This window comes from Triticum dicoccoides, chromosome 5A (genome assembly GCF_002162155.2).
Source record: "Triticum dicoccoides isolate Atlit2015 ecotype Zavitan chromosome 5A, WEW_v2.0, whole genome shotgun sequence".
NCBI lineage: Eukaryota > Viridiplantae > Streptophyta > Magnoliopsida > Poales > Poaceae > Triticum > Triticum dicoccoides.
The window spans coordinates 519,851,578-519,861,175 of NC_041388.1; positions in this window are offsets into that span (position 1 = coordinate 519,851,578).

Here is a 9,598-nt window from a genome sequence, read left to right on the forward strand (position 1 = left end):
CTACAAGAAATGTGTTAATACATGACGGATTTGCGGTGACAGTTTCCGAAACCGTCATGGACAGACTAGTATAGCCCGCAAGCCCACCTAAGCCCGCGTGAAGCCCTAAACCATTCCCCGTATATAAAACCTAACCCTGGAGGTACTCCCACCCTTTCTCCTCCTCCTCCTCCGCCGCCCCCATCTTGGCCCTCTCTAGTTAACGACTTCCTGCCCTGCCCGTGCCGCGTCACCGTATCCTCCTCCTTTGCACCGCCACCGTCCAATTCCTTCCCATTGTCCTGCTCCTGCTCCTCCAACGGAACCAACCGGAGGACGCCTGGAAGCGAAGGAAATTCTCGTCCGTCTCTACTGGATCTAGATCGGCTCCCATGACTCTTCCTCCATATGTTGGTAAGGACGCACAAGCACATCTACTATCTTTTCCAGTGATGAATCTAACTGAATCCAATTCAATTCAGGCGGACCACTTACCTTTGTGAACATTTACGTTGATCCGGCATGGAGGTCAAACCCGACGCCGGCTTGTCGGAGCGGAGTGGCCATGCGGTGGCCGGTCTACTGCACAGCTCACTGGAGGCAGCAACGCAGCGGCATCGCGTTTCCTTCCCTGTCCATGAGGTCTGATCTCCCGCCTGCCCCATACACCGAAACTCAAGATCCACCTGTTCTTGTTTTTTTTCTTTGGACTAATCTCATAGGCCAGTTCGTCTTTTATCTTCTGTAACCCCAAGATAATTTCCACGAATGAGTATCTTTGTTGATTTTGGTCTGGGGCTACCTAATTCTACAGATAGAATAGAATAGAACAGGATGAGGGGATCGATCTGAAACTGAGTTGGCAAACATTTCAGTCTAGGTTAGTCAGTGGTTTTGGATAAAAATTGAACGCCCCCAAAAGAAATATCTGCACACGGGACAAAAAAGAAAATGGTATTTTGAAACATCTGAATAAAATTTCAATGCAACGAGAGCGCCATATCGGTAGACTGCTAGAGTTGCACTTGTTTTCATTTCCTGCTATTTGATTTCCTATTAATATTACTTTCTCAATGTACAGACGTGCTTCACAAATGTTAAAAAATCTTGATGGTTAACGCTTTAACTTAAGGAGTTATTTCCATAAGCAAGTTCAGTTTCTTGCTGTACTAGGTTCTATTAGCTTATTCTGAATCTGAACATGACATGACAAACCACTGATACATGATCGGATTTTGTGTGTGTGTGTGTGTATTTAACAAGTTCCTTTGATTGATTGGCATACATCTCACGCGCACATACTGGATCGCAGCGGCGCGACCAACCTTTGGCCTCTGCTTCTTCCTCCTTGACGGCGGCGTGGAACCAACAGTGGGTTCCGCTACCCCCAACCGCGGCCTCACATGCATGGACTGAAGTATTGGACAGGCGCCCACTATTTGGCTCTGCATAGCTGGGTCATCTGAGATAAGTTATTCTATCTCTTCTTGAAAGTGAGATCATGTGCTTTTCTGATCCAGTTGTAGTAAGTTGTCCAAGGCCTTGGCTGGTTTTCAGGGAGGAACCTTCATCTGATGGCTGAAACTTGGGTAAAACTATGGGCATACAAAATACATCTTTGTTTTTGTTGCCTTACAAACATGGCTGTGAACCACCTGAGTGTTGGCAAACAACTGTATATCCATCCACACTTATTCTAATATTTTTGAAAGTGAAAGGGAGTAAGGATAGCGCAGAGAGCAGAGAGCACATGGGTTATGTTGGAAAAATTGGTCGAAGTTACAGTCCAGTAGCTGGCATAAACATAGGACAACTAGAATGCCTAGATGCACACATCTTTGATGGTAAGACATGCTTGACAACTACCTAACACAATCAGATTATTCATTTCGTAAATTTAGATAAAAAATAGTATTGTCTTCACAGTGTCCACCACTGAATATCTTTGTGCATTTATAGACCTTGATGTTATATAAAAAAACAATCCAATTTATCTTCTCGCTTGTGTCCTAGAAAGTTTCAGCATCTATACCTATATCCGTGATTGCTTCTACATGTGTTCTGATTGAGCTTGTACCTTCATTAACGTAAAGTAACTTTTGAGATATGTATAGACTAAATTTGTGGTCTGATTCGTGCAAGCCTAGTTCCTACTGCTGCCACTTTGTATAAATATATACTTGTTCATGCAAGCCTTGCTCCTACTTCACATTTGTAGTCTGAACGTACCTATATATCCGTGCATCAGACTAAATTTGTAGTCTGATTCGTGAAGTAGGAGCAAGTCTTGTTCCTACTGCTGCCACCTTGTATAAATATATACTGGTTCATTTCATTTCATTATTGTTTTCTTTTATAAATAATAGTACTATGTTGGTCAAGTCGGCAACATATAAAATTGTTATGCACAGAAGTAACACGGATAATAAAATCAATGGGTTTATGATAGAAAAGCTTTTCTGTATATCCTGAATGAATATAAATGATGCATGATCATTTCAAGCTGCACTTCCCTATCTATTATTTTATTGTTTATCAGGTATTTTCAAGTTTCATAGTCCAGTACATTACAAATTTTGAATTTTCATCTAATAACAAATACATAGCTTAATGTTTCATGAATAAAACTAAGTGTGGGAGATCTCTCAAGGAAACTGTATCATATTTTTTGTTGAAACTTTCTATGCCATTTGAAGTTCACTTGGCAAGCAAGTATGGTTTACTATTTGTCAGCCCTTTGAGATGTAGTTGCAACATAAATATTGCCGCTACTCGTTGACCCGGATGACATAAACTTCAAATGTTCATGTGTCAACAAGTTTACACATCATGAGGGGATTGTTTGTTAGTGATATGCCATTTCGTTGGCGGGTTTATATGGCTCAACTACTGCTGCTATAGTACTTGGAGTTCTGTGATGTGTATGTTGTCACTTTGTCATTTGAATTTCATTTGACACACTTTCTTTGGATTAATTTTAAGAAACCACATGTTTACTCTTGTTTTATAGTAGAAATTTTTTTATTCTGGACAACATGTAATTCATTTTTTATTTTTGTTGAAATTCTCTTATTTCTACTATCCATTCATATCTGCAAATATCTAATATTCTTGTAAATATGCTACATTAGATTGGATAGAGTGTTACTTGGTGCTGCCCATCACAATCAGCCGCAGCATGATATTTAGCATCAAGAGCACCGACGGCAAGAGCCTGAATAACAACAGCCTCAATATTTTATATGTTTTGTTGATGTAAAATGGATTGTATTGGTTCATAACTCTGTTCTATGATATATTTTCTCAACCTATGTTGTATGTTATCATTTTGTAGAGGATTTTTTAAACTGCTATGTTGTAGATACGTACAGATGGATGTGATAAACTTTGTAATGTTTCACACCTTGCAAATATATTTTGTTGGGCCAAAATTGGCATTAGGATTTGTGTAACGCATTATCTTAAAAACATATTGGGTCCAATTTTGGCCACAAGAAATGGGATATTGGGCTCAAGCAAATTTAAACGGCCCTTTAAATTTTGCCTATATCCATGATGGATTTCGTGACGAAAAATAGTATCCACGTAGGCAGCCACATCATTCGAATAAGTGAATTGAAAATCCTACGTGGCGTTAGTCATGGATTGCTCCATCACAAAGGGTTGGGCCTGGGCGGGCCTGCGGCAGATCCATGACGGCCAAGAACTGTCATGACTGGTACCATATCAAATTATGACGCGATATGCATGACGGATTTCAAATCCGTCAAGGATGAGCACCCATGACAGTTTTTCACTAATCTGTGACAGACTAGATCCATCACTTATTAACAGATTTCTTGTAGTGATTCCCACCGTTGGCCAGGCCCTGCGGCGACGGTAGCCTCACACCGTAGCCGAACTAGTGAACCCTTGTACTCCTCTCTGTGCGGGCTTCCATTGCCGCGTCTTCCCCGGCTCCGCGTCGCCCCCTTCCTAGGCCTTGCCGTCGTCCACCGCCCTGGTGCTCTCAGCGCGGTGTGCCCAACATGGTCAAGGAACAGCTTCCATCGGACGTGGGCTGTACGTGCAGAGGCTGACAGGTGGGTCCACGGCCGCAACAAGGAAGTGCCTCCTTATTACGTGCAAAATAATTATTCCTCCACCTGACAGCGGGACCAACCAGACGGGCCACCATATTTCGCGAAAAAATGTTTCCCCTGACTGCTGGGACCCACCAGCTACATCTTCGCATGCAAGGAAGTGCGTCCGGGCAAAAAAAAACGATTCGCCCCCTGACTGCTGGGACCCACTAGCTACATCTTCGCATGCAAGAAAGTGCCTTATAGTCGGGACCCACCTAGTCGAAGCATACTAGTGTTGTCATTCTGGTCGCGAACGTGTACATACATATTGGTCAATGTAGAGGCGCGCACGTGTCGTAGTAGAGCCACGCACGTAGCATGTACACATACGTACATCGTCCAGTGTGCAAGAAAGAAAATACGGCCACGTACATACATACGGGCAGGGTCTTGAACGCCTACTCGCGCATACGTACGGCCAAGGCTCATGTACATGGCTGGGTCAGAACGGAGAAATCGCGTCGTCGTCGTGTTCATGGGGAGCCAACCGGCTGGGTTGGAAAGGAATGCGTCGTCGTGTTCATCGGGAGGGCTTGTACGGAACATCCGATGGAAATGAGGCCTAGCGTACCGCATAACGGAGGAAACGGCCTTGTGTTCGACCAACAACATTCGAAACGGGATCCTGTTCATCAGGAGGGGTCTGGCGTACTGCAAAACGGAGGAAACGGACCTCTTACGGTCGAAACGGGGGTCCTATTGATCGGGAGGGGTGTGGCATACCGCAAAATGGAGGAAACATACTTGTGTTGGAGCGCTACGGTCGAAACAGGGGTCCTATTCATCGGGAGGGTGTGGCGTACCGCAAAACGGCACTCCACGGGATATTGTTCATCTCCACCGTCGACCCCCTCCAGCCTCCATGGGCTACCGTTCATCCACCGTCGACCTCCTCCAGCCTCCAACTGCGGCTGTTCATCCACGAGCTCCTGTTCATCCATCCTCCACCGCGCGTAACTCCACCGGCTACTGTTCAATGCGCCCTCTCAATGGGCTCCAGTTCAACCACCCCTCCACGGGCTACTGTTCATCCAGCCCTCCACGGGGTCTTGTTCATCCAGCCCCAACCGGCTCGATCGATCGGGGTCCTGTTCATCCAGAGGCAACACCACGGGGTCCTGTTAATCCACCCCCACCGGGAACTGTTCATCCAAACCCCCCAGCAACACTGACTATTCATCCAGAGGCAACATCGATCGGCTTCAGTTAGCAGCAGTAGTGAAGGAATCGCTCGATCGGGTTTAGTTAATAGCCATTGATCAATCGCTCGGGTTCAGTAACGCGTAGCCTACAGTGCAATCGCTCGGGTTCAGTTAGAGCCCAATGCCTCGCTCGGGTCAGTTAGAGCCCAATGCCTCGCACCAACGCACGTGCGTGTACGAGAGAAACATGCATCGCTCGGCCCTTACCTATCACCGTAACTGGGAACACCCCGATATTTTCCTCGCCCTCTCTTCTACCACGGTTTTTTCCGTCATGGACGGCCCAAAGAATGTCATGCAGCTGCGTCTCCGGCCCGCCCAGGAAGAAAAGCCCATTTTCTGTCACGATTTTTTGTCATAGAAGTAGGACCCCACCACATCGATGATGATACCGTGTTTTTTCACAATTATTGTCATAGAAGTGTCATAAGTATGATAGAAAAAAAATTCGTTCGGCCCAAAATGTCACGGATGTGTCCTTTTTTTGTAGTGAAAGCACCATGAATAAAGTGTGAACCACCATCGGTCATTAAATATCTAGGGACTCCAAACCTCGGGAACATAACTTCCTTAAGCATTTTAATAGAGGTGTTATGATCAACACTACTTGGAATAGCTTCTACCCATTTAGTAACATAATCAACAACAACCAAAATATGTGTATACCCATTAGAGGAAGGAAAAGGTCCCATGTAATCAAATCCCCAAACATCAAATGGTTCAACAGCAAGTGAATAATTCATAGACATTTCTTGATGCTTACCTATATTACCTATTCTTTGACATTCATCACAAGATGAGACATACTTACGAGCATCCTTGAAGAGAGTAGGCCAATAAAATCTAGACTGCAATACCTTGTGAGCAGTTCTATCTCCAGCATGATGCCCTCCATAAGCCTGGGTGTGACATTTCCATAGGATTTGTTCCTGTTCATGCTCATGTACACAACATCTAATAATACCATCTACTCCTTCTTTATAAAGATGTGTGAGGGAGTCCTGGATAAGGGGGTCTCCAGACGGCCGGATTATCTCCATTGGCTGGACTATTAGACTATGAAGATACAAGATTGAAGACTTTGTCTCGTGTCCGGATGGGACTCTACTTGGCGTGGAAGGCAAGCTAGGCAATACGGATATGGATATCTCCCTCTTTATAACCGACCTTCTGTAACCCTAACCATCTCCGGTGTCTATATAAACCGAAGGGTTTTAGTCCGTAGGACAACAACCATAACATACAATCATACCATAGGCTAGCTTCTAGGGTTTAGCCTCTGTGATCTCGTGGTAGATCTACCCTTGTACTACCCATATCATCAATATTAATCAAGCAGGACGTAGGGTTTTACCTCCATCAAGAGGGCCCGAACCTGGGTAAAACATCGTGTCCCATGCCTCCTGTTACCATCCGGCCTAGACGCATAGTTCGGGACCCCCTACCCGAGATCTGCCGGTTTTGACACCGACATTGGTGCTTTCATTGAGAGTTCCTCTGTGTCGTCACTATTAGGCTTGATGGCTCCCACTATCATCGATAGCGATGCGGTCCAGGGTGAGACTTTTCTCCCCGGACAGATCTTCGTATTCGGTGGCTTTGCACTGCAGGCTAATTCGCTTGGCCATCTGGAGCAGATTGAAAGCTACGCCCCTGGCCGTCAGGTCAGATTTGGAAGTTTGAACTACATGGACGACATCCGCGGAGACTTGATCTTCGACGGATTCGAGCCGCAGCCGGGCGCGTCGCACTGTCACGATGGGCATGACCTAGCTCTGCCGTCGAACAGTACCCCAGAGGCCGTGCCCGCATCAGCTCCGACCCTTAGCTCGGAGCCAACTGCACCAATCGAGGACGGGTGGTTAGACACCGCCTCAGGGGCTGCAGTCTCAACAGTGATCGAGCCGAACACTAGCCTAAACCTCTGCGCAGCCCGTGACTCCATGTCGCCGGACTCTTTTCTGGACTCCGAACCATCCGCGCCCCTGCCAATCGAATCCGATTGGGCGCCGATCATGGAATTCACCGCCGTGGATATCTTTCAGCACTCGCCCTTCGGCAACATTCTGAATTCACTAAGGTCTCTCTCTTTGTCAGGAGAGCCCTCGCCGGATTATGGCCAACAGGATTGGGATGCGAACGACGAAGAAATTCGACGCCCACCCACCACCCACTTCGTAGCCACTGTCGATGATTTAACCGACATGCTCAACTTCTACTCCGAAGACATCGACGGTATGGATGACGATGTAGGAGACGAACATGAACCAGCACCTATAGGGCACTTGAAGGCCACCTCGTCATATGACATATACATGGTGGATACACCCAAATAAGGCAATGGCGATGGGATAGTGGAGGATGACCCCTCCAAGAAGCAACCCAAACGCCACCGATAGCGGCGCCGCTCTATGTCCTGCCAAAGCAAAAGTGGTGATATCGGCACAGGAGATAATAACACTCCGGATAGTGCCGAAGAAAACAACAAACTCCTCCAGCAAGATTTAGAGAAGGAGGATGGAGGAGCCAACTCTCCTGAGAGAGCGGCAGCCGGAGAGGAGGAGGATGACAATCACATGCGCCCCTCCGAAGACGAGGCAAGCCTCGGCGACGATGAATTCGCCTTACCAGAGGATCCCGTCGAACAAGAGCACTTCAAGCGCCGGCTTATGGCCACGGCAAATAGCCTGAAGAAAAAGCAGCAGTAGGTTCAAGCTGATCAAGCTCTGCTAGCTGACAAATGGACTGAAGTCCTCGCGGCCGAGGAATATAAACTCGTGCACCCCTCCAAGAGTTACCCAAGGCGCAGATTACTACCCAGACTGGAGGAAGAAGCGTATGATACGGCTGATCAGCCACCTCGTGGCCGCGATAGAGAGGCATTCTAGACAAAACCTCAGCCTCCACTCCAACACCATTCAAATAAAAAGGCATGGGGAGATACGCCAGATCTACGAGACATATTGGAGGACAAGGCAAAGCATTCAAGATCGATCTACGGAACACGAGGGCGCACCACTCTGTGAGACGACAAAAGTCACGTCGGATACAGTAAAAGCAAATCCGGCCGGGCCGAACACAGCGGGAAAGACCCATTCGAGCTGCGTCGTGATATAGCCCAATTGTCACATCCCTAGCTTCTAGTAATGCACTAGGATAGACCTCATGTGTGCATCATGTTTAAATTCTGAAATTTGAACTGAGGGAATTTTGGAAGCCTCAAAAACTTAAATAAAAGAGGGGCAAAAACCCTAGAAATCTCATTCATTGTTCCAAAATGCTCTTCTTAAATGTTTGATAATTTTTGGCAAGGGTTCTGGTCCCAACCAAAATATTGAACATTTTTAAGGATTTATTTTTGGGACTTTGGATTTAATTCATTAGCTATTTGAATTTGAGTTATATTCATATAATTAGAATATGATTTCAAATACCCCTGAAATATTTTATAAGCTTTTGGAAAAGTCCATCTAGCAATATAAAATATTGAGAGGAGTTTTTGGCATTGTTTGAATTATTTTAAATTCAAAACAGTGGCAAAATAAATTAAATAAAACAAAACAGAAGAAGGAAAAAATAAAATAGAGCAGAAAACCTACCTGGGCCACTTACCCGCAGCCTACCTGGCGCCACCAACCGGCCCAGCCGGCCCAGCCCGCCACCGTTACTCTCCCCCCTGTCGTCTTCCTCTTGCCAGTGGGAGCAGCTGCGTGCCCGCACGCGCGCGGCCGAGGAGGCCACCTCCTCCCTGCCTGGCTGCCTTCTCCTTCCCTGGTTCCTCCCGCGACGCCACGCAGCCCCCGACCCCCTCTCACTTCTCCCTCGCTCTCTGGACCTCCCTCCCCCTCGCTCCTCTGTTTCCCCTCCCGCGACCGAATGGAGGCCGTCGCCGCCGACCAGCGCTCGCGCAGCCACAGCCACCGTCTCGCCTCCCCGACGCCTCCCAAAGCTCCGCTGTTCCGCCCTCGTCCTCCTCGCCGTCTCACGCGACCAGAAGGGCCCCGAGCAGCCGCCATCGTCATCATCTCCAAGCTTCGGCCCCGGCGCCCTTCTCCGTCGATTCGGCCACTCTGGCGCGCCCACGAGCTCACTAACCCTCCCTGCAGCTCCGCGGTGAGCCTTTGACCCGATTTCCCCTCTCCCCGTGCCCTACCTCCCGCTCTGGCCGCTGATTCCATCAAGGCCGAAACCCACCGCCGCACGAGCTCGACGCCGGCGTCACTCCGGTGGCCATTTGGTCGCGCACCAGCGTCCAATGAACTCGAGGCTGCACACAGAGCATGGCTAGCGCGT